We start from the raw sequence: 25,869 nt of genomic DNA, 5'->3' as shown, positions 1-25,869 counted from the left end.
GAATAGTGAAGATAAAATAGCCAATTGGTTTACGTTGCCATTGCAACATAATACATCAATTTCAAATAATTTACGAGAAGCTGAGAGGAGGCGGCGGCGGCGGCGGCGTGATGCTGTCCAATATAAATAAACACTCGATATTCAATTTAGCAACGATTCATCAGCATATTGAGAACTTGACGATAAGACGATGGAGAGCATGAGAATGGAGCAAAAGTTGAACTGGCAACAAAAGGCGCTCAGACGAAGACCAAAAATCAACTTCAAAAAAGGCAAATATTTGCACAACAACAGCAGCACAAGACAGAGAGAAGAAGAAGACGACGACAAGATGTAGATGGAAGAAAAAAAGCAGGACAACAGCAACAACAACAATGTTGGCATTGGCAACTCACACACACACACACACACAGCCATAAGCAAGTGTGTCAAGACAAAGGCAACTAAACAAGTGGGAATTTACGTTAAAACAATAACAACAAAACGCACACAAAAGTAAAAGAAGAAAACCCAAAACGAAAGCTAAAGGCAAAAGCAAGGCGGATAGGGAAAAAGGGAAAGGGAAAGGAAAAGCGACAAACTGGCAACGCAACGACGAGACGACAAAACGAAAAATTCTGTCTGACTGGGGCAATGTGTTAGGAAACGAGGCAAAGATTGCTTGACTCGCAGGGGGAAAGGGGTTTGGGGGTTGAGAGAAAACTGAGAGCTGCTGGCAACTGGAATATCAGGTCGGAGTGTATTCATTAGAGCACAACGACAGAGGAAAACCGTTTGAGGTAATCATAAAATGAGAAAATAAATACAAAAGCGTCTCTACTCTAACTCTGCAGCTTTGTCATGTGAGACTTATTTAGAGAGAAGTCAGGAACGGATTAGCTTCTAAAGAGGCCGCCCTTCAAAATAACTAAAGTATTCTTTTGGTTCTTTTGGTCTGCAATTTGTTGCCAAGATTCTTGGCTAACTGATGGTACTTAAAAGTTTTTCTCATATGTATCGAGTTTACGAAAGTTTCAGAAGTTTCTTAGAAAAAGATGTCAGCTTCAGTTTTTAAATAAAAACATATTGGTTTCAGTAAGGAAGTTTGCATCGAGATTTGCACACGATTTGCTCTCCATCAAATATATTCGTCATGTGGCCAATATAATAAACTAAAAGGTACTTAACATACTGACATACATATTATCCCAGCCCTGCCCTCTACCCAGCTGCCCTGGCCCACTCTGTCTGTGTCTAGATAGGGCGTTGAACGTAGGATGTTGGCCACTTTGGCGCAACAGTTAAAAACAGCAACTGAAAGAGATATTTTTTGTTTTTCAGAACTTACATTACAGCTCTGCCGCTGCCTGGGCGATCGACCGATGTATCGCGTCCACCAGAAAGAAACTCGAGACGCCACGACACTTTTTATCTTATTTTTGTATAAATATATACATATATATTAATTTTTTCTCGCACTTTAAACACTTGATGTTTCTGTTTACTGAAGGGACATTGAGTTGCGAGTGCTATATATATTTATATATATATATATATTTGTATATATCTTTCTGATTTTTATTTCAAACACCGAGGCTAACACGAACGCACCGACGCACACACAGAGGCAACACACACATGCGGCACACACACGTTACACACTCGCACACGCACACACACAAACACACACGCATACAGAGAGCACACGCCCTACTGGAAAAGCGGACTAGAAACGAGCACGGCTAAGGGACTGAGCCGCAAAAGCAGCAGCAGCAGCAATTTGATTGGATTTTGTTTTACTTGGCCCATTTGTCTGCAATTTTTTTTAAAAACTATTTCTCATTTACACAATATTTCATGGAATTTATTGCCCAAAATGTGTGATGTCTTTAATGGTTTTTGTGTTAAGTTTGTTGTTTTTGTTTTCTTTTTTGTTTTGTATTATTATTTTTGCTTGATTTGCTTTATTTTTCCTTCTGTTTTTTTTTTTTTGCTTTTTTAGTTACACGCGACACTTTTTGGGAACTCGCTCGATGCGTACGATTTCTTCAACCCGCGGGCTCTGAGGCAACTACTGATGCTGGCATGGCCAGAGTTTTTTTTCGGCAACTGAGGCAGCTGCTGCTGCTGCGGCTGCTTCTGCTGAGATGCTGCCGCTGCTTCTGTTAGATGCTGGGGCTCTGAATTGTTGCCGTGTAGTCTGCGTGTCCTTTTGCTCTCTCGCCTTCTCTGGCTCTCTTTGTGGCAGGCTCTATGCGCATGCTGTGAGCTACAAAGCTACAAATGAAGATTTTTCTCTCCCATTTAGTTTACTCTTTTGCCAATTTTCAGACTCTGGTCTGTGGGTGCCTGCCCATAAGTAGGCAATGTTTTTTTTTTTTAACAGAAAATATTTTACTGAAAATGGTTTAATTGATTTCATTTGACTTTTGGTTTTAATTGTCTGGAAAATATTTAAAAACAGTCTCCCTAATACATTTCACTCTTAGTTTAGGCATTAAAGGTCTTCTGTATATAAGTGCTGGCCCGCAAATGAAGCGGCAAAAGGGCGTTTTACTTTGGGCACATGGCGAATGTCTACAACACGAGAACTTTCTCTCTTTATCACATTTCTCTTTTTCTGCCTCTGCCCTGTATCTCTCACTGCCTTACGCCTGATGCTCTTTATTCTGCTTATGTTTGGGTTTCTGTCTTTTTCTTTTTTTTTTTTGCTTTTGGTTACAATGAAATACTCTAGAACTCCAGGAGCTGCCAAAAAAAAAAAAAGTGGCCTGGCTAATAATTTACATACAGGGCGTGGATTTTCGCTGGCCGACTCTCCAGAGATAAGAGTCACATTCCCTGCTCCCCGCTAGCTACTGCCTAGCCTCCCACAATCCCTCAGAAGTTGTCTCTGTTCGTTGGGCCCCAACAATTGTTTGTTTATTTCGAAACGTTGTTGTCCCCAGCACATTGGGCCGCTTTCTTGCCCAGTGAAATGCTTCATTATGCGTATGAATGAATTTTATTTGCAACTCTAACACTCATATATGTGTGTGTGTGTGTGTGTGTGGGGTGTATGTCTTTATGTACATGTGTATGTATCTTGTGTGGGTGCAAATGGTTTTGATGTAAATTGCAATTTTATGCGTATTTTCGTTTTCGTTTTTGTTTCTCTTTCTCCATTATATGGTCGCCATGTCCTGCTGTTCGTGTAATTGATAATGGTGTCGATTGTGGTTTGGTATTCTTTCCCTTTCTCCATTCCTTTTGTTTGAGTCTCTCTTTTTTTTATATATTCAAACTGCGTATGGCTGTAGGTAAATTTTGACTGCTATTTATTTCCATCTATTTTTTTTTCCTGCCTATATGTGTGTGTGTGTGTGTGTACAGGCACGTGACAATATTTACAATTGAAATAAAGCCTAACCCAACTTTATTTTATTTGTGCAACAATTGTTGACTGGAGCTTGCCAAAAAAAAAAAAGAAGAAAGGAAAAAAGGGTTAATAGCCACCAAAGTCTGCTCATCAAATCGAAGAAAATCGTGCGATGAAATCAAATGCAACTCACAATCAGAATGTTCCAAATCAACTTAAGTTTAAGGCAAGAAATTAAACACTAACTTTTGGAAACATAGATGATTCCATTAGAGACTCTAAGCATTGACTTTATTTTCAGTAAAATCAATTTATTGTGAAACTAAATTTTGTATTTTCAAATGAAACTTTTTGTTTATTCAACACTTTTGCCCATTTACTTGTTGTCTATTAGCCAAGCTAATGATTTTGATTTAGCCGACCCACCCGATATCTCAGGCATGCTGTGCGACACTTGTGAGGCTAACAGAGGTTGCAAAATAAGCCAAACTGGACACAATTGCATGTTTGACTCTGATCAAACGGCAATTGCAAATCATACCGGGGATTCGGTTACCCCGAAGTATCTCTTACAATGCTTACCCAGGGGTTTTTTTATTCAACGTTTGTTATATCTTCGTATTGGCAGTATGTGTAGATTTTTTAACGTGTTATTACCTCAACAGGTCGAATATCTTCCCTTTGTTGCCAGTGGTCGCCGAAAACAGGATGTACGATGATCAAGAATAGTATGGTAGCAAATGAAATCGATTGCACGTTCTGTGCAAGACTAGAGGAGATCGATGGGAAGCTAGTTCAATCGTATTGTCCTTGCAAAGCTAGCTATCTCAGATCAGGGCATATTTTAATAAAATTGATTCTGGCTCGAATGGTATTAGATTCAAATATTTTATCTGTATAATATATTATTTTTATCCACCGATATTTCGCTTAAAATATTGTGTATCGTCCAACTTCCTGTAGATGTTTCCAGCTAAGTATGCTTAACTTCTGCTATCTGCTTTTAACTTTTTCGAGCGAGGGGAGCAAACATTTTTAAATTTTCTTTCGTTTTCTTGGAACTTTTCACTTTGTGTAGCACTTTGATATTGAAAATTTCAGTGCGATGAGAGAGAAAGAGGGGGAACGTGGCAAATGCCAAATGCCAAGCATCATGGTCAATAGATGGCTGCTCATTTGGCGTTTTAAAAAATTATGGCCTCATGTGGGTAGCAAATGGCAGTAATTGTAGTTGCCAGCCACTAGCCAACTGGTTACGGATAAGGGGTAATGGACATTGGCCATCGCCATGGTCAACATGTTGACCGAATTTCGTTACTTTTGCAAGTTTATCGGGCGCAATGGACCGCAGAAGTGCATGGTTTACCATGCAAGCGCCGCAAGGTTGTATGTGTGTGCGTTTGTATGTCGTGTGGGTGTATTTCCCTCAGTTTCGTTGTGTTCGTGTGTGGGAGAATGGGTAATTTGTAGGCTAGCCGCGATACACCACACAAAACACCTTGGATGTAAATAAGTAAATCGCATAGCCCATGGAATGGGAACCCGAGGCTCTGCCCGGGAACACTTCATTGTTCACTTTAAATGTTAAGCAGGTGTGGACCGGTGTGGAAGGAATGTTCCCCCAATAACTTTGTGCAAATGTTTTAACGCTTTCTCGCTACCCTAAATGTAATTTGAGTATATCAGTAGTGCTGACTAGGACTTCGTCTTCGGACCAGCAATCGCTTCGTGCTCTCGATCTAAGGAAAACTTTTAATTTGACTGATTAACACATAGAAAATTCGACAATAAATCACTATGGCCTATTAATATAATGGCTAAGAAAAGGAGATCATCATTAATTATATCAGGTAGATTAATAAATAATGTTTTTAATTTTACGATTTTTCAGATATGTCAAACAAGTGAATATTAATATATTGAAATCGTAATTTATGGTTATTATTATTCATCATATGTAGATCAATATTTTGACAAACACAAATACGAATATGTTCATATTGATCAGTTTGTCAAGGTTTTTCAATGATATCCTCTGGATTTATGGCTGGATTAGCATCACTGTGTCCTGCGTTTGGTTGACTTTTCCATTGGTTAGCCAAAAATTGTATGGCAAATGGTTCCTTTTATTTCTCTTAGTATGCGAACCGCTGCTTGAAATGCTGCACATGCCTGGGACAACCGCATGCCTGGGCCCAGAGAAACGCCGCAAACATTTTGTACCTCTCAGTACGACCTTCTTGCCCCCCAAAATCTCCCTCACCACGCCCTTTTTCTCTCGCTATTGCTGTATTTAAATTTATGAGTCTTTGGGCCGGGTACAATAAAATATTTTTTGCATTAGGCAAAAAAAGAAAACCAAAAATTGTTAAAAATATTTGACCAGAGCCAGCAAGCCCTGTCGGTTAGGGCCATAACACAGCAATTAAGACCGCCTAAGAGGCTAGTGGGTGCCTATGGATAAGGTAAGCTGAGGGTAATGGTGACTGGTAAGTGGGTAAAACTGTAATAGGGCTGGAGCATGGTTGAGCATTAGGCGCTTCATTAAATATTTAAGCGTGACCTGACTTTGCTTGTTCAACACTGCGTATGCGTTATGTGGCAGTGGCTGCATTGTGACAAGGCTTTCATGTTGTTGTTTTTTGTTGATGCTGGTGTTGTTCATGTTGTTGTTGTCACAAAAGAAGTGGGCTGTTGTTGCTTGTGTTGCTGCTGCTACTGCAGCTGAAATAATGTTAAGTGCAGCCGCGAGCATGAAAGTGACATGCTTTTTGGGTTCTTTTCCTTTTACACTTATTTCAGCAGAACCACTCGCAGCCATTTAAAAGATGGAATGAAAATGAAAAAGTCCCACATATTTATACTTAAATGTAGGCGTAAAAAAATATATATATAAAGACTTACATATGTATGTATATGTTGATACGAGAAGAACATACCCAACATTTCAAGGTAAACTTTTTGTTTTAATTCTTTTACTTTGGCAATTTGCATATTGAAATACTTTTACTTTTGGCTTCAACTCGTCTTCGTGCTTTGTCTGATTGCCATTGCTCTTTGCATCTGTCAGGCGTTGTCAACAATTTTTTCCGCAAATTAAAAGGAAAAAGCTCAAGAAACGCCTTTGCACCTTTTTCGCCCATTATAGCCAGCCTCCTCTCTGCCTCAGACAGAGGCACGTCTCATATTTTCAGTCATAATTTTCATTCTTGGATATGTTCAGCATTTAACCGACTTTTTTGCGGCCACCAGCCATCCTTTCATAAGGCTCTCCCTCACCCACAACTGGGCGCCTTTTGCTTTTTCATCTTCATCTACATTTGCTCATTTGCCGCACTGACTTTTTGGGTCACATCCTTAGGGAGCAATGCGTCAAAATCAGTGTCAACGCGCATCCAGCCCGATTCCCTTTTACCCAAGCTTAAATGTGGCTTTAACCATACTACTTTCTGGCGGCGACTCCTCACACCCACACACACACACACACACACACACACACACTCGCAAACTCTTTCTCTACGGTTTTTTTTTTTTTTGGTGTGCGTGCTAAAAAATTAATTTCCTACCGTCTTACTTTTACACTCCCACAACTGAGATTGAAATAATTTACCCTCAAACTGAAGGTTGGCAATAAATTGCCAAAGAAAAAAATAGAATATACTTACATAAAAAAAAATGCGAAAAAGAAGGAAGAAAAAATACGCCGCAAAATGGCGAATGACTGGAAGTCTTGCCAATGTCGCGTTACCTTGAGGCTTATCGCATAATGCCTTTAGAGAACGGTTTTGGCAAGCTTTTATCGCCAATTCACATAATATCGCAAATAGTTTGCCACATTTTTTATTGAAAAAGAAAAATAAATAGGGAAGAAAAACTAGGCTAGACCCTCAACCAGAGGTGATTAACGCTGCAAGTTTTCAATGATAGAGAGCGAGAGGAAGAGAGAGAAGCTCACAATTCGTGCAGATAAATTTAATAGGCAGCCATCAGGTGTTAGTGTTGGGTTTTCTGCTGACATTTTTCGTGTTGCATACTTAACGGCGCTTCATCATCGTTGGCTGCGCTTCTCATTGCGAGTTTTCTGATTTTCTTTTTTTATTTTTGCTTTAAGTGCGACAAGGCTCCTTCAAAAAACTTGCTTTATGGCCGTCGTTGATGACTTGAATAATAATCATAATAATAACAAGGACATGGCTGAGAACAAAAGCAAAACCAACCCCACCTGCAGCAAACCCACTGACATACACACACACACACAGTAGTAACCATGCATTTGTGTGTTTGCTTTTCGTGCCTGTGAGGCAGACACGCCTACACTGCGCTTCTGGCACTTGAAGTGTGTTTAAAGATAAAAATGCAGTTTATCCTCTTTTCAGCGCAACTTACATCTGTATATATATGTATATATGTGTGTGTTTGTGTGTGTCTGTATGAGAGTGAGTTTGTGTATGAGTCTCTCTACGCTTTTGGGCTTTTGAGTGCTTTAGAAAGAATTCTTGCTTTTGTCTACTCTTCTTTTTGTACTTCTTACGATTTGTTTTTGTGTGGCAGTTGTCGCTGGCATCTCTTACATAGGTATACACACACATAGATATGGTATACATTCACCCATTTAATCCATGGACCCAGACATCCACTTGCGCTTGAATACTTTTCAATAGTTCTTCAATAGTTTGCCGTCAACACGCTCTCAATTTCAAGCTACATATGTATGTACATATAAATCATTTGTATATTACCAGTGAGTGAATATTTTCTGTTTTGTTCAAAAATCACCCCTCAGATGATATCGATGATATTTTAGCTGATCTTTGACAATATCTAACAAGATAAACAAGGCAACTTGAAGGAATATCACTTTTCATATCTGATATATTAAGAAATAGTATGGTCTTAGAAGAAATTAATATTGACCAACTGGTTAAAGATTCAATTTGATCCATCTACTCTAAGAATCCTGATAATAAATACTTTTTTGTGTATATTTTTGTTTTAAACACAATCTGTTGGTATATAGTTTGAATCTTTGTTCAGAACTCTTTTCAATTTCCCAGTCATTTTTCATTCCTTAGCTAATTTTAGTTAAGTTTGTGAGTTCTATTTGCTGTCTAAGTATTTGATTTATGTCATTTATAAGTAAACTTTAAACAAGAAATCATTCTGATGGAAAAAATGGAAGCAGATTCAATTGATTGGTTTTATTTATACTTATCCATTGAAGAAATTCATGTGAAAAATATACAATTGACTTACTAAACTCAATACCTGTGGCTAATTTGCCAATTCAAATATAGACAAATCATAATCAAAGTCATCAAATTACCAGCAATGACTCAATGGAAACAATCAACAAAATGTAGGAATTCAATGAATTTTGCTGCGCCTCCCCAACTTGCAATTCATTGAGTTTCAATTTCGACTTTTCGTGTTGTTTTTTTTATTTGTATTCCTTTTATTTCTGGGAGAGTTTTTCTTCTTATTTAAATTATGGGAAATGTAAAGAAAAGAACAAAGTTATGAATTCTAAATAAGATGACAAGAGCAACAACAGCAACAACGTTTTTGAGATTTCGGCAATCAAAATAAATATTTAAACATAACCGGATACACAATTAGGAAGAGGGCCTATACCCAATCTAGGTCCACAGTTTTGTGGTAAAAATAAATGAGATTTTAACTAGAGATGGAAATGAGAGAGTGGAAAGGGAGCATCAGCATCAGCAGCAACAGCAACAACAATTGGCCTTCATTTGCGAATGAGCAAATAAGTGAGTTAACTGTAATTTGGGCTAGTAATCATTAATAATTTATGGTCAATAGGCCCAGTCAAGTTACGTCCGTTCAGTCTTCATCTCCCTTTGCCATTGAACGCATTTACACACACACATACACCCAAACACATAGCTTTGGTCTATGTCTCTGGCCTGGCACACATAAACCACCCGTTTTGTTGGTAACTGGGAGAACTTGGCCTAAACTGAGGCTATATAGTAGTAAGTAAGTGGGTGAGTGTTTGTGTGTGTGTGGGTGCTGCCACCGAGGTTGGCACTGGAACTCAAACTTTGGCTTCGGATGGGGTCTTTTTCTCTCTCTCTCTCTGGCACTGGGGGCTGATGCTGAGCTTAAGCTTCACTAAGTGCCACTTTGCCTGGATGCTGTTGTCGACCACTTGACGTTTGGTAAAGCAAATTTTAAATAGCACAAATACTCGTATTGTTGTTCTTGTTCTTATTGTTGTTGTTGCTGCTGCTGCTGTGCTGTTGCTATTGTTGTTGTTCCACTTTTTGTTTGACCTACAACAATTGACTGGCCTTTCGCTTAACCCATTGAGCAACAATAGGGGCAAAGGCAAAGTAAAATAAAATAAAAACAAAACAAAAAATCAAGAAATATATGTATTTAAGATTTATGTGGGTTCATTTTTTTCTTTCATTCATTGTTCAACTTCTACTTCTTGCAGTTAAATTAAAGACATATTCTTTTAAATTTTAAAACAAAAATTTCCAAATGGAAATTAATTTTTTAGTTCATTTCTGAGAAGACACTCATAGACACTCATTAAATTTAAATCTTTTAAGAAATTGTTAAGAGTTGTTAATGGAAATGATATTTTTTAGGATTTCATTACAGTTAAAGGGTTAAGACTTGTCCCATAGCTATGTCTCTTACTTTCTGTCTTCACTATGGCACCTGTTTCCGTTTCCAAGAACGCCTCTCTCTCTTTCTCACACATATACTTTATGGCTTTTCCTCTCGCTCTGCCTTTACCTGTCTCTAATTCTGTCGGCTGTTTAAAATTAATGAGTTTATAAATAAATTGTGCCAACAGTTTGGCCTTTTTTGCTTTGCGTTTTGTCAGGCAACAGCAGCCAGTGGCAAGTCGTCCTCGCCGTCCTCGTCGTCGGTGCAAAGGGGAAAGAGTTGGCAAGCTCTAAAGATCTGTAGTGTCTATTTGGTATTTATTTTGTATATTAATGTCATGCGCTACATTATTAAAATATGATTAAATTAGAGGCCCGCCTAAAGTATGCCACGGGCTATGCTATTGTTATTCCTGCCATTTTTTTCTCTCTGGCATCTTTTGATGCTTTTCTTTTTTTATCTGTCTGTTTTATGTTTCTTTTCTTGTCATTCGCATTCAGGCCTTTGTTTTTTTTTCCACGTTTGGGTTTCTGGGTAAACGTACGTGCTAATACGCGTATATTGATAGAAATCCTGTGTATATCCTGTCAACACGTGGCAAAAGGAGCAGTAACAGGAACTTCATCAGCCATCTTTTGCTTTTACGCTAATAGCGACAGCTGCACGTCGACGGCAGCAACAGCCCCGATAACAGGATACAAAACATTAAAGTACTTTGAGATTTATTCTTAAAGATTCCCCACTTTACTGCCATCTTTCATTTTTCCATCTAAGAGCATCTAGCATTTTGCTTCTTGGCGGCTTAAAACATATAATTATGACAGGTTGTGGCTGTTTTGAAGGCAGCCATCCTCCACATCTTGGTGTTCGGGTTGTGTGTGATGTTCCGTTCATGTATCCAATGGATGCGTTGGCATGGCAGCCGAGCAGCTTAAATGTGGCTAAATGCGGACTGGCAGTGGGAGGGGAGTGTTAGGATTACTTTTATTTATTTCCTTCTTTTTGGCTATAAAATTTTACAGTGCATGCAATGATGATAAGTTTTTTGTTAAAGTTGCAACGAAAACATATTCTCACCTGCATTTTTTCACACAAAATACATTTATCAATGTGAGCTTTAATTGATGAACTTGTTGTTTCTTTGGAGCAAGGATACAAATCAATTTGTCCATGCAGTTTCACTTCAACTTTGCCAAAGATTATGAATTTTTGTCAGAAAGAAAAAGGAGAAGAAAGGAACATCTTGCTGGGTAGCAGCAGAAAAAAAATGTTGTTTTTGGCATTTATATTAAGCTGATCCAAAACCTTATTAGCACACTCCAGTAAACAGATGACGACCCTCTCCACTTCTAGCTCCAAAACATCTTTTAACTTTTGTCTTTACCCAGTGCTGGATTAAGCAGTTGGTATGAATAAACTTAAGCCTCATAAGTTCCATTTTGTCTAACTCCGCTCCTGGTTGTTGTACGGTCTTTTTTTCTTTTGCATCGCAACTTTTACTACAGTCTTCTTGTTTATTTTATTTTTTATTTTGAGTTGCCTTTTTCCCAAGAATTTTGCTTTATTATAAAAAATATTGAAAGACAACACAAGGTGAACCCGGCTGAAGCGTTGCGCTTATTTAAGTAATGACTGGCTCTGTTTCCTCTCTAATCGAAAACGTGTTCAAGTAGCTACCTGAAGCATTTAATGAAACAAAGTACAGAAGAAGAGAAAAAACCGAAAAAAACAAAATAAGAATTCATTTCATGGAAATTTGTTATTAAAAGTTGCTACGATAAGTGCAAGAAATTGTTGAGTTATTTAGTTACACATGCAAGGACCCAGACCCAATGGCTGTAGGTAGGGAGAGTTGAAAGTGAATGCGGATATAGGGAATGCGGATGCGGATGTCAATGTTGGCGGCTTCATTTTGTTGTTTGTCATTTGCTGCCACTGTCTGGGTTCTTTAAGTTTAGTACGTGCGGTTGCCTTGTGGTTTAGCTTGTTGGTCTGTGTGCAGTATTCACTGTCTCTAAAATGGGTATGTGTGTGTGTGTGTGTGTGTGTGTGAGTGATAAACACAATAAACATTCTTATGCTTGGCAAAGGAGGCAACCTACAGATACAGAGGGCTTAGTTTCTAACAAATGTGTGCCGTGTGACAACGACAAGAGTCGAGTTGGTAAAGGTGCCGCCTGCGGTCCTTACATAGGCATGTGAATGTATGTATGTATGTCTCTTTCTATCTCTCTGTGTGTGTGTGTGTGTGTGTGTATGTCAGCGGAATGAACGGTAATCCGTCGTGTTTTGAATAACAAAATTTTCCTGTACGAGATTGTTGCTCAGTGGAATTTTCAGGACCGCTAACAAACCGCAAGCAATGTCAAGTGGCAGTGGCATGAGGATAGAAACAAAAGGCACACAACATACAAAAACCCCTGAAAAAATTTCATGTCCTGCCACGCCCAATACACACACAGACACACACACTCATACACTGTCTCATTCTTTATCTATCTCAGGCACATGCACACACACCGTTCGCTTTTTAAAACACTCAAAGGATAAAGGATACTAACCCATGGCCAAAACCAAGTCGCGCACGCACATTTTGCACAAATTCTCGTCGAGTTTTGCCAATAAAAATAAAAGGACATTGCCGTGCCATTGCGTGACAATTGTCACCTGAAATTGTCAAAGGCATCAAATTAGAAAATAAAAACAGATCTTTCCCTTTTCTTTTTATATACAAAACAATGGGCCAATGTTCTCATATCAAATCGATATCTTTGACGAATGAATTACTAAATCATAGATTAAGTATCTAAACCAAACGCACAAAAATGTTAGTCACTTTTTTTTTGGCGTTATGTGAAAGTGAAAACAACACAACACGAAAAAAAAAATGCTTTTTGATATAATATCTGACATTTTCCATTTATTCACTTTAGTTTTTTTTCTTTTTTCGCTGGTGTTTTGTCATTTATTTTAGCACTATCTCCGTTTACGCTTTGACTCTCAATGTGTGAAAAATGTGGAGCAATTTTGAATTTTGATTTCGTTGTTGTTATTTCTCACTTTCGGTGCGGTTTTTCAATTTCATACTTCATTCGTTTTCATCCGGCACGCTTTCAGTGTCGTGTCGTGTCGTGCCATACCGCCCCGTGCCCTACCGTGTCCTGCCGAGCTATCCTGTTCTTTGCTGTCCTGTCTTGTCCTTTGCTCTCCTGCCTGTATTAATGGCATTTATTATTTTCTCGTTACACGTTGACTTTTGTGCCGCAATTTCTCAAAGCAAACCAAACCAAACGAAACGAAACGTAACGAAACGCGTTCCATCGTTCTCAGCTGGGTGTATAAACGATAACAACTGACAAGGATAAAGTGGAAAATGGTGTCAAAATAGTTCACCTGACCAGGTTCAGTGTTACTCGCCTTAGCATCTTGGGGCTCTTTCAATTTTTTCATTTCTGTTTTTGGCTCCCTTCTTGTCTCTCTGTCTCCTGGCCTTTAATTTCTAGAGAAGCTGCAGGTCTCACGATAAGGCTTGCAAGTAGAGACTAGACAGTGAGCTTTTTGTTTGGCTTTTAAATTTCAATTTAAATTTAAATTTTTTAACACCCCAAAAGTGCCTTTTTGCCTCTCGCATCGCTGCCTCCTACCTACCTACCTATCTGCCATTAAATATGGGTTACGCTTGCTTAATTGAAAGAGGTGCCGCCATTTGCTGCGTCTCCTGATGAATTGTTGAGCCGTTGGCAAATTAACCCTCATCAGTTTTTAGCACCAGGTCGACGAAATACAGAACCAAGAAAAAACACAAAAAAAACGCCAAACAAGACTTTCCCACATCAAATCGAAAGATTGGCTTTAAAATACCCTGCAACAATTAGAGGTTTGAGGACATGAAAACTGTATGAATTGTTGCAGATAAGTTTCTATTTTTGTAACGAGGGGAAAGCAATAATATTTGCAGTTTTCTTTGCGATTATTTCTGACATAAATCCCTTTTGGTTTAAAACTCAAATGCAGTAAAGATCTCGTTCTCTCTTTGTTTGTTCGTTTTCGATATGGCTAAGTTTCAAGTGGTTGGGCACAAAGCAAAGCAAAATGGCCATTGCACTGCTGCCAAGATGCATGCAAATCAAGTCAACAATAGAAGAAGACATAGCCCAAAAAGAAGAAAATAAAAATAAAATAAAGAGAAAGGCGGAGGGAATGAAACGCGTGCCATGTTTGTGTTGAGACAACTTTGGTGCTGATCGTGCATTGGCCTTTGTTGCCGCTTTTCTCGTTTGAGAGGCAGCGATGAAAAATGGAGCAAATATACTGACTAGTCCCCAGTCTAGGACCCGTTTCTGTTACTGGCCATTGTCTGTTAGTGCATTGGCTTTTTCCCAGTTCCCTTTTTTTTTGTGTTTTTTGCTTTGTTTTGTTTGCCCAACAATGACAACAACAACAACAAAAACAAAAAGTAAAATGGGGCACAGCGGCGGCGAAATGCAAATGAGCAACTCGGACTCGCCTCACTCTATATAGTTTTCTCTGGCGGCTGTCCAACAAAAAGCATACAACAAAGTATCAAATACACTGCTCAAAATGAAAATTCTTGTAAAATAAGTAGCATATCCTCAGGATAATATAGGTTAAAGTGATTCTGAGAAATTCTTAAGTCACTGTGAATCTTCATTAATGGCCGTTAAATATATATATTCAATGAACAATTTTGGGATGTTTAATATCAAATTCTTGTAAAGAAGCAAAGCATATATATTTGGCATTCATGAGATGAGCGTTTAATATTTTTGCAAGTGTATTCTGAATTGAACTTTAAAGGAGAATAAAAGTATTGCATACTTTTAGATTTGGGCTGGAGCAAATTTAAGCTGCGTTTGTTATATTTTATTTACTAAGTGCAAATGTAGTTTGCAGTCATTGAAATTGAAACAAATATATGTATATGTACGCGTGTGTGTGAATGTGGTGTGTGTGTGTGTGTGTACATATACGCATGCCAACACATAAAAACATAAAACAAAACAAGAGAAAAAGAAAACCAACAAGCCTAAGCCATTTGTAGCCCTTTTGTGAGTGAGGCAAACAACAAACACGCAAACTTAGCTGCCTCATCATGCCACCATTAATGTGTGAGTATGTGTGTCTATATATACTTTTGTGGGTGTGCGGGTGTGTGTATGTGTGTAAAAGTTATAGTAAAAGAGAGACGCACGTATTTTAATATGTGCCCCCAAAGCAGAAGAAAAATCGCACGTACGTGACTTCATTTGCTGCTATGTCCCATTGCCTTTGGCTTTGACTGCGACTCTGACTGCCAGAGTTGCCACCAGAGTTACCAATAGGAATGCCAAAAAACAAAAAAAAAAATCCAAACGTAACCACACAAAAGCATTCTATTAAGCCTAGGGACTTCGACTTCAAATGGCCAAAATTATGGTAAATAAAATTATGAAAAAAAAAAACTAAAACCCCAAAAAAGTTTAAATTATGTGTATTTGTTTTAGGAACTTTTTCATTTTTATCGTCCTTGGACTTGTTATGATTTATGTAGTTAAATAATATTAACAAGATATATAAAGCATTATTCAAGCTTCATTATATTTCGATATGAAGACAATAAGGTTGGAAAACCATAGATTAGAAAACCTAACAGATCCCTAAAATAATAATAAACCATCAATAATTTCTGTTAGGTTTTACTATGATTTAGCTATCATTGATGGTAACCCTTTGATCTTTTCTTCAGAATTTATAAAGTTGGTTTTTTGGTGTATCCTTATGTGTGTGTTAGTGGTATGGGTTGGTGTGTGTGCGTGTTCTCGTGCGTGCGACACATGTTTTAATTAATAAATGCCATTGTCAAATCACCTGTCGTTAGGCCACGACTGAGACGATTTGAAAAATAAGCCTCATAAGTTATTGCTACTCATTGGGATGATAGGGATGCTGCCACTGTAACCCAGGGCCGTTAACGTTACCGGACCAAAGCAAATTAGAATCATTATGCCAAAAACAGTTGCCGTTGGCTGTTTTCCTTCCCCCTTGCCTGGACTCTCCCTGCCCCCCACCCACCTGACCAGACTATGCTTTGTATTTGTCTAATAACAACAACAATCATTCCTAATGCTGATGATGATGGGCACGCACTGAAAGCAAATCAAACGTAGAGCCACGATAAACCAAATTGAGAGAGAAACAGTCGACGTGTATAAGTAATATGTATATATGGGATGTAGAATGTGTGGCAGCGCGTGGGCGTGGTCTAGCTGGGCAATGAACAGTGCGACAGTCGCACATAAGAAAACAAACAGTCGACAAGTAGGCAACAATGCGATTTAGCCAACTGCAAGTTCACCGGACTGTGCTCCGCTACTCTGACCCCACTCAATCTCTCCCCCTCCCGCCACACCTCCAACTGATTCTGATGCTGCTTGCGTCTTCCTTTTTTTTGTTGTGCTTCTTGTTTTTATTTACAGAGCATTTACATGATATGGTTGCGGATTTTTAGGGTCTTAGCTCATTAGGGCCATATAAATCAAGCGATGTATTTATTTTTATTTATGAAGCGCAGCTGTGACGCCTCCCATAAAAAGCCCCGTGACCGGGGTTGGTGAGAATTCTGATGATGGTCATATATAGATTTCAATGCCCTATCGGAACAACAACATAAAATTCATCTACAAGAATAAACCTGATTTAGTTCTCTATGTATTATGCTTTTTATTATGAGCAAGTCAAAATCAAATCAAAACTCGATTCAATATTAAAGAATCAACAAAATCGTAACCAAAACTTAAATTTATTGTTGAAATTTCTCTGATATTTATCATTGATAATATGGCTCTTCGATTGTCCAACGCCGCCGTGTAGCAATCAGACTCACAGCTCCTGTGTATGCAAACAAACCAAAAGATGTTTATACAAAAAAAAAAAAGAATGAAGTTTCGTCCTGGCAGAAAATTTAACTACATACAGTTGATTGAATATTTGTTTGGCACAGAACTGATTGCAATTGGAATATATACATATATTTCTCTTAATTCATTGTTAACAATCTCATCAGTGAACAGAATAAAGCCATCGAGTAGATATTATTATTATCGATCAACTGATTTGCCTTGGAGCATTCGCAGCCTTTGTTTTTATTCTTCCTGCTCTTGTAACACTCGTTGCATAAGTCACTTAGGCTTGATATATGCTTCACTTGAGTACAGCCCAATTTCGGTGACCAAAAGCAGCAGTGTTTCGAAATGAAGGCTAAGCAAAATAAGGCACATTAGAGTCTCGATGGACACACCATGAAATATATCTACTTAAGCCATATACATCAGGTAGACATTTTTCCAAATGTTTTGAGTTATTCAACAGCAAATTCTTATCTATATTAGTAATACTGGGATACGATTTCATTGTGACAACACTTCCTAAGTCGCCATATTGACTGCAAGAGTAACCGGTAGTTAAGATCTTACACTTCGACACATTCCTTTTGCAATGGCCACACTCCAGAGCGCTTAAGTCGTAAGGATCGTAAGTGTCTGGCATTTCTTCTACATTTTCATCAGTTACATTTGATATCGAGTGATTGCAACTAAAGTAACTAAAAAATACTAAACAAAACGCTAGATAGTCATGAGAATTGAAATTCATTTCAAGCAGAAAAATTAATCCAAATGATTTTTCTGACATTTAAACAACTCGCTTGCTGTGTCTTTAAAAAAAAAAAAATGGGGGAAATAAAGTCGTAAACAGACCGAATAAATTTATTATGAAAACAAGAATGTCAATTGATGTGGCATAATAAACTCATTTGATGCAGCTTCAAATACTCAAAGTACAAAAAAATGTATAAAATTGACAAGCCAACCAAAGACAAAACCACCCAGAAAACCATTCACTTTCCACTACCTGTGGAAAGACAAAAGTTTGATTTATGTGAAGACCAGACGAGAGGCAATAATTCCATGTGTCATGTTGGTTATGTATGTACATATTTATTTATACATATATGTGAGAGTATTTTCTTTTGTGAGGTAAACTTTTTGACTTGCCCCAAATAACCTAAACGCTTGAATGTACATTCATATATATTTTAGACTGGATTGTTTTTGGTATAGATAGATAGATAGTCAAGCAGATATATACATATATAAGGTGCTTCTTTCCTTGAGTTGCTTAAAACTGAATATACTTAAAAAGACTGGATTGAAGTGATTTTTCTGCTAGATGTCATAGGAGTAAGTTTACTTTTTAAGTAAACACATTCAGCTTTTGTAGTAGTTTTTGGCCATTTGACAAAAGACCAGCCTAATGTAGAAACAAACTCCACTTAGTTCAAAAGGATTGCAATAAAAATGTAAACAGTGAACGGTGGACAACGCATGCGACAGTTAACCAACCTCAAAGGCCTACGTTCTGGCTGACAGTGGTTCAGAGTTATGCTGTTGTTGTGGCGAGATGACATTTAGTAGATATAAAGCTCAAAGTACACACATACATATACATACATTCACAAAACACACACAGACACGCACTGTAAAGGACAGAGAGAAAAGACTATTTTTCCTTTTTTTTTGAAACAACTTTTTCTGCTCATTTTTTTCGTTGTTGTTTTTAGAGGGAGGTGACAGCAAAAAAGGACACAAGTAATTGAATTTCAATCGCACATACACATACGTAGAAATATACAAACACATACACACACACACACACATGAGAGTCTACAAAGTGAAACGACAACAAACAACACGTAATGCGGAATTTTCATATTAAATCCGCTTTTCAGCAGACGCTCGAAATGCTTACATAAATGTCTACACATGTGTGTGTGTGTGTGTGAGTTGGCTTATATGGTTGTTTGTGTGTGCATCTTTTCGAGTGAGTTGAAAATAATGACAATTTAATTCAGGGTCACTAATTTTTCTGCCACAGCGCACAAGAAGAGAACATCGAGAGACCCAAAGTAAAGGCAATGGAATTGCTCATACGCCCCGTTTACAGCTCAGCGCCTGAATTTGGCTATAAGTGAATGAAGCTTGCTTCTGTCAATGTGTGTGTGTGTGTTGTGTGTGGTATATATGTGACTTCTTGAGCTGTTTAATCTAATGTAGCGCAACGCTGACACTCAGGCTAGCGCTTAGTAAAGCCAACAGCAGCTACTTTTAAGCACTTTGAAACTCATTTCCTACACTCAACCACTTTCACTTGCATATAAAGACACATACAAACATATCTTCTCATCGTGTGTGTGTGTGTGTGTGTGTGCGTGCTGTCAATAACAACGTGCTCTTCTCTAGGGCTTGGGTAAGACATTAAGCCCTGCCTTTTTGGCCGACCACTTCCGGTCATATGTAAGTGTGACCAAGTTGAGGCAGGAATAAATTAAACTTCAATCAGAAGCCAGCAAACTCAATAGTTTACTCTTAAGAGTTCTCAACCCAAAGTTTTTTTCAACTACGTAAGTGTAGTTTCACTTTAATTAAATTGACTGAGAACTCAAAATTGTCAACTAGCCCCTCCTTGAAGAAAAGGGTCGTTGCGCTTCATAAATTTGTGCCACTCTTGAAGCAAACACAGTTAATTTGCTAAGAAGGGAAAAAATGAGGAGGAAAAGTGAGAACCAAAACTAACCGATTGCCTAGTTAGTACACTGGGCAAAATTGAATGAAATTGACCAAACTACAAGGACACTATAAAAACATATGAATAGGACCTAAAAATAAAATCTTTTGGTAGGTTTCCACCTACTCCTATTGACCTGACTTTTAACTTATATCCATATATGTACATTAATTTAGTCTTTTGCCGGCAATTCAAGCTATTACATTTCTGGATATATCTTAATCTCCTGAAGTAGCTATTCTAGTTGAATTATAATTCTCTCTTATCTTAGCCACTGTGGTCTGCCTTGTTCTTTGATTAATATTAATAGCGTGGTTTTCTGCAGCGACCTTGTCTCTTTTTTCCATGTGAACTGATGGTCGTTTCTTGTTTGGGCTGGGGCTCTGTTTACTCAATGCTCAGTGTAGCATAAGCAACGTTTCCGTTCATTTCACTTTCTCATAGGCAATTGCTAATTTGCAATTTCTATTGGTTTTTCTTGAGCATTTTCTCCCGTATAAAGTGCCACCTTTAGCCAAAAGCTGGCAGCCAATCAGGCTTGACAATTTGGACCCATTTTCGGACTTTATTTTAACTTCTTCTTATGGTGGTTGTTTTTTCTTTTTTTTTTTTTTTTTGTATTATAAATACATTTATACGCTACTCATTTACTTCCGGTTTCGGTTTCAACTGTCAACGGCAACGGAAACGTAATCTGCTTGTCATCAACTCTGTCTCTGACTCAGATCCTGATGCTGATGCTGTTTCAGAGTCTGAAGCTGGCTATGATTTTGTTTCTGGTTCTCAGTCTGTCGTCTTTCTACCCGTTAGCAATTTATGTACTTTTTTCGTATCTCTTTTCCATTTGCTTCCCTTATTTCTGTTGGTACTCTTTTGTTGTTGTTGTTGTCTTCATCATCATCTTGGATATTTCCGCGACCCGGTATTGGCTTTCAGTTGTGGTTTTGCGTTTTGATTTCCTGTTTATCCTTGATTCTTTATCTCTTAAATATGTAAGTGCATTACGTTAAAAGGCTGTATAAGTCTTTAAGAGTTATATTGCATTTAGATCATTTTCTGTTCATGTTATATACGATTATTAATACCATTAACTTGAAATCATTTCGATAATTCATGTTTTTGTCTATTTGTGGAGAAATCTCTTCATCATTTTCGCATTAACAAACAAAGTGAAAACCTTTCTAGAATTTTGTTATGTTTTTGTTTGCTTCCTAAAAACAAAAAGTGCATAATCATTAAATTTTAATTGGTTTTCATTTATTTCATTTACCAGCAGCAAAGCCGGAAAAGCCTGCTCTTGAGGCTGCTTTAGCAAAATGCAAATTCATTTTGCCATTTTAGAGTTGTGGCTCTGCAGGAATCGGAGGGAGCGGGAGTAATGGCAAGTGGGTTATATATTGGATAGGGGTTTAAGAGTTCATGGTTGATTAACTCATAAATAGCGAGAGTGTTTGGGGGAGTCCCCAAAACCAGTTGTCTTGGCTGTCGATTTGGAGTATGCATGACTGGCATTGTTGTTGCTTTTTGTATCATATACACATTCTTTTTTTGTAACGCAAATCAAAGCAAATTGAAATTTATTTAGTGGAAATATGTTTATATGGTTCTGGTATAGGATTATGCTTTTCACTCTCTCTCTCTCTCTCTCTCTCTCTCAGTTTGAAATGAAAATGAATCCTCGCACAGAAACATAAAGTAAGGGGCTTGAATAGAATTTGTCACTAAATCTAAACATGGAATAGATATGATACTTAAGACATTCGATTTAAAAAATAATTTATCCATAACAAAATAGTTTATTATACTAATGCATCGTCAGATCTTAAATGAATATATGATTCCAATGGTATGTATAAGTTAATATTATTGAAGAGCATTTTGTTATTCTAAACCCTTTTGGATTGTATGAGAGTAGATCTCAAAGACTCAGCCAAGCGCTGCCATTAAATAGGAACTAAACCAAGTGGCTACCATTCAGTGGCATTCATTTGCTGCATCTTTAAGAGCAATTGCAAACCATAGAAGGCGACTGTAAGTATGCTGGGGAATTACTGTGCCATGATTGAAATTATTTCTGTGTTCTACACACACACACTCACACACACACAAACCCACACAGATAACACACTTGCCGCTTGTTTCTTATGTTTCTTTCGGACAACAAAAGAGTTGGGAGAGCAACGGCAATGTCGGAGGAGGAGGACGTTGAGGACGGTGAGTGTTGAAGGAGAGGCTGAGGCTGAGGAGAACATGCAACGGCAACGCCTGGCAGCTGCAACAGTAGCATAAAATGCACTCTGCTGTTTGAAAACAATTTTTACACGGGATTATGCGAAGGGGCGAAAGACAGTGGCAAGGGAGGTGGACATGGAACAAGGAGACGTTGGGGCCAGCTAATAAAGCCCCATTCGTTGCAGTCCGCCTTGGAGCTAGTTTTGCTTACTTGTTGCATAATATTTTTGCTTTTTATTAGCTACACGCCAGGGGCAAGTAACACTGAAATGTATTTTATTTCTGCTTTACCTTCGTCCGTTCGTCCGCCCGGACTCGTTCGTCCCGGTTCGTCATAAAGCTCACCTCTTTATTTTTCTTGAAATTTCTTGCTTAAATCCTCAAATGCTTTTTCAAGTTGATTGCTTTAGTTTGAAATGTTTTAGGCTAATACAATTTAATAGTTCTTTTTTTATTTCTTGGCCATGGGAGAAATAGCAACAACAAGGCCAACAGCAGTAAATGCAATTGCTTGGCCAAGGAGGCTAAAGTTTAGCAGCTGCCGGCAATACCGTTAATCAGGAGTAGATGTTCGACGTCCGGACGAACGGACGAGCAAAAGACTCAGCACGTGAGCGCCCTCTGGCGTGTCGAATTTGTTGAAACATTCGTTTGAAAAAGAAATTGAAATTGCCCTGGCCAAGAAAACGAATGAGCATGCTAAAATATTTACATTCAAATTAATTTCATTCTCTAGTTCCGGCATTTTCTTCGCTTCTTTCTTACTCACACATACCAATAGACATACATACATATCTCCTGTTATTTGATTTTCATTTCAGTTCTGCTCGAACAACTCAAACAATATTACCCATACGAGACGTTGCCAGGCCGCAACCAACTTTTCAATTATCAATTTGCAAAGCGTTTGTCTAAATATTGATATACTCAGGACAAAGTTGATAATCGAAATCTGCATGTGAATGGATTTGCAGAAACAAAGTAAATGCTGTATTTAATCTCATAAAATAACTAAAGATTTCACATTTTCAATTTGCAGTTGGGTGTTAGTGTTAGAAAAGAATTGGTGAATTATTAAATTGTGTGTGTGTGCTGCTCATTTTCTTTTTTTTTAGACGTACAAACTAATTAGCATACGAGACCACTTTAATTAGTGCCAAACCAAACTTAAAACAATTCAAAAAAGCAAAACCACAAAAATAAATAAAATACATAAAGGAAAAACAACAACCAAAAAAGTACAAAAGTTTGACAACAAACATTTTGCAGCTTAAGGAATTTTTGGAAAACAATTGCCAAACTAAATGCAACCGCAGACAAACAATTTAGTGTGCGTTGTTGTGTGTGTGTGTGTGTGTCGGAGTGTGTGTGCGGTAGAGCCAAACAACAGACAAAACTCTCTATGCAAGTTAAGCCAACAAGTTATAAAATACAAACCGAACACAACACAGATGCAAACGCGCAGATATGCAGTAACTGAGATACACTAGAGCCAAAGCAAAAGCCATTACCCACTGCATGCACCCACTGTGGCACCCGCATCCCCATCCACATTCACACCCACACCCAATCCGAGGACCCATTCTCGCTCTTCTAGGGCAAACAATAAACAGCAAGTGCAGAAAGTATGAAACGGAAATTCTGCATTTGACATAAGCGCCAAAAACACGCACCAGACACCAGGGCAAAAAAAAAAAAAAAAATGGAAAAAAAATAGCAAACGCACAACGAGAAGTCACAAGAGAAACTTCAAAGGAAAACTCTCAGATAAATACCCTTAAACTTTAAAGTATTCAAACAAATCCTATGGCTTTTTAATCAATCCCATAGACTAATTAGAGTCCCTATATGCTCGATGGTCATATCGAAGGATCTGCTCTTAAATTTTAATTCCTAGGCTTAGACGCGCCTATGATTGAAATTTTAATACTTTTATAAATGTATGTAAATAGATTTAAATCAGGGAGTTTTCTAAAGATTAAGCTACCTTAAAGGGCGCACATAATCGAAAATCTAAACAAGAGTGCTTGAATAAAAAGGCATATAACTTGCAGAGTTAGGGTATAAAAAGGCATTACAACAAAGTGATAGAAGGCAAAGCACTTGGCATTTGTAAGAGAAAGAAGTGGCAGCCGCCAGTGTTGTTGTTGTTGCTACAATTGCTGTTGCAGTTTGAAATTCTCAAATTTTTAGCACTGATTTTTCATTCGGTTACTTTGTACATTGCCGCAACTAGATATTCTCTTCTCGGCAGTTGCTTACCATCGTTTCGTTTCGTATTGGTCTTGGTAGGGGTTTGGTGGGTAGTTTTTCCTCTCTTTTCTGTGGTGCTTCTTTGGGTTCTTGCATTTTGCATTCCGCATTGGCATTCACATTGCATTGTTCTCACGACTCAAGTGTTAGGCAGCCTGTGGCTTAAAATATAAAAATTGATGCCAAGTGCAGGCCTTGTGCCTAGTACTATGTATATTTCCATTTCCATTTTCATTTGTTTCTCGGGTTTTTCTTTCGCTTTGTTGTCGACTAATGGGTGTCAACGTTTGAATGCAATTTGGGGCATATTTTGGGATTCTCATCGCTTTTTGTTTGGTATTACCATAGCTAAAAGGGAATGGCAACTGCTGCTGATGCTGCTATTTCTTGTTATCATATGTCAATCAATATTTGCTTGATGACTAATGAATGACGCAGCATACGCCGTACACTCATATGGTAAGTGTTTCCAGCTGACATGTCTAAAATCAATGTCAAGCCAATTGAAAGATAATTTCATAGACAAAATTTGATGCCAAAGCACAAGAATCTCAGTGTGTGTGAAAAGAGAAGCAACAGGAAGCCTTTGCGAGACCAGGTGTTTGACTAAACAAATGGCATTCAATCATGGCCTAGCCTAGAAGGACCATATTCAGACCAGGGATAAGGATGATGACTTGACGAAAACGAAACACTAAAGACATTGCAATTAAAACTTTCAAGATTCCCATAATGAAGCGCAAATATTTCAAGAGCAAACGACAAAAGGCAAATGGCATAACAAAATATATGTACTCTAGGTCCTTCTACTCTGAAAAGAAAACAAACTAAATAGGTTGACAGGAATGGGAAAGGGAGTCAGGATTGGCAGTCATAAAAACGACAACGTGGCGCTGCTAACAACAGACCGGAAGCCGGAAATGCCAAGCGGCAGTGCCAAGGCACAGACTGAGTCCATGGGCAAGACATCTCAGCCATCATCTCAATTGTTGGGCAAATTGTTAGCTTCAAGACATCGAAAGACTCAGAGTAAGAGAGAAAAAGAAAACCTAGACTAACTGCAGAGCAACAGAGAAGCAACAAAAATGATGGTCAGTGAAAGAAAATTTGTCAAAATATTTACCAAGAAATTATGCATATTTACTTGAACATTAGTTAGAAATAATTTCCATTGATTAAATAAGCGTGAAACGGAACCAGTATAAAATGGTTAATGGTAAAGTTTTCGGAAACTAAATTATTCTGGATATCCTACATTAAAAACATTTTAGAAAGTAAAGTAAAAGATCTGTCTATATATGACTGTGAAAATTCGAGCTATCCCACAAGAAAACCTTGTCCACATTTTTAAGTAAGTAGTTCTTGAAAGATAAAAATTTGAATTTTCCATTAAGTTTTTAGTTTTTGTGACCATAAAAATTGATTTATTTGGCCAAATGAATTTATTTTCTTAGGCGAAACTTTGCATGTTTGAAGTAAACCTCATATAACACTTTTGGAATATTATTACTATTATTGTTATTATTATTGTAAAGATTTAGCTTTTGCCAACTTTAGCCACGCCCAGCAGCTTTCACTTAGCTACAAATCGCGTAAGCAGCTAGGAGGGAACGAAGGAAAGGCTCACGTACACGCCCACATAGTTGCCAAGCGACTGATGTTGGCAGGTCCAGTTCCAGTTGCCAGTTGCCGGTTGCCAAATGCGAATGGCGAGTGACGTAAAGTCATCAGGCTTCTGACTTAACAACTTTGCACTGACAAGTTTCAATGTCTCTCTTTTTGGT

General features: G+C 37.9%; 1 protein-coding gene and 2 long non-coding RNA genes across 3 annotated transcripts in view; 1 reads left to right on the top strand and 2 right to left on the bottom strand.

Annotated features, from left to right (window-relative positions):
* nAChRalpha1 (nicotinic acetylcholine receptor alpha1) overlaps positions 1–1,994 on the bottom strand; it is a 61,918-nt gene extending 59,924 nt beyond the window's left edge. The window contains exon 1 of the mRNA XM_068301320.1: positions 1,328–1,994. The gene's annotated coding sequence lies outside the window, so the exon portion shown is untranslated. The remainder of the gene's footprint in view (positions 1–1,327) is intronic.
* A 1,616-nt stretch (positions 1,995–3,610) lies between these two features.
* LOC137585553 (uncharacterized) lies at positions 3,611–4,259 on the top strand. The gene is made up of 2 exons (XR_011033594.1): positions 3,611–3,940; positions 4,003–4,259. It is a non-coding gene; the product is annotated as an uncharacterized lncRNA (long non-coding RNA).
* A 12,726-nt stretch (positions 4,260–16,985) lies between these two features.
* Positions 16,986–17,714, bottom strand: LOC137585622 (uncharacterized). Its single transcript, XR_011033608.1, has 2 exons — positions 17,293–17,714; positions 16,986–17,236 (listed from the first exon to the last, which is right to left on the bottom strand). It is a non-coding gene; the product is annotated as an uncharacterized lncRNA (long non-coding RNA).
* Positions 17,715–25,869: the final 8,155 nt, after the last annotated feature.

The sequence above is a fragment of the Drosophila tropicalis genome, unplaced genomic scaffold (assembly GCF_018151085.1).
Source record: "Drosophila tropicalis isolate 14030-0801.00 unplaced genomic scaffold, ASM1815108v1 contig_878, whole genome shotgun sequence".
Lineage (NCBI taxonomy): Eukaryota > Metazoa > Arthropoda > Insecta > Diptera > Drosophilidae > Drosophila > Drosophila tropicalis.
This window is presented reverse-complemented; position numbering and strand designations above follow the sequence as displayed.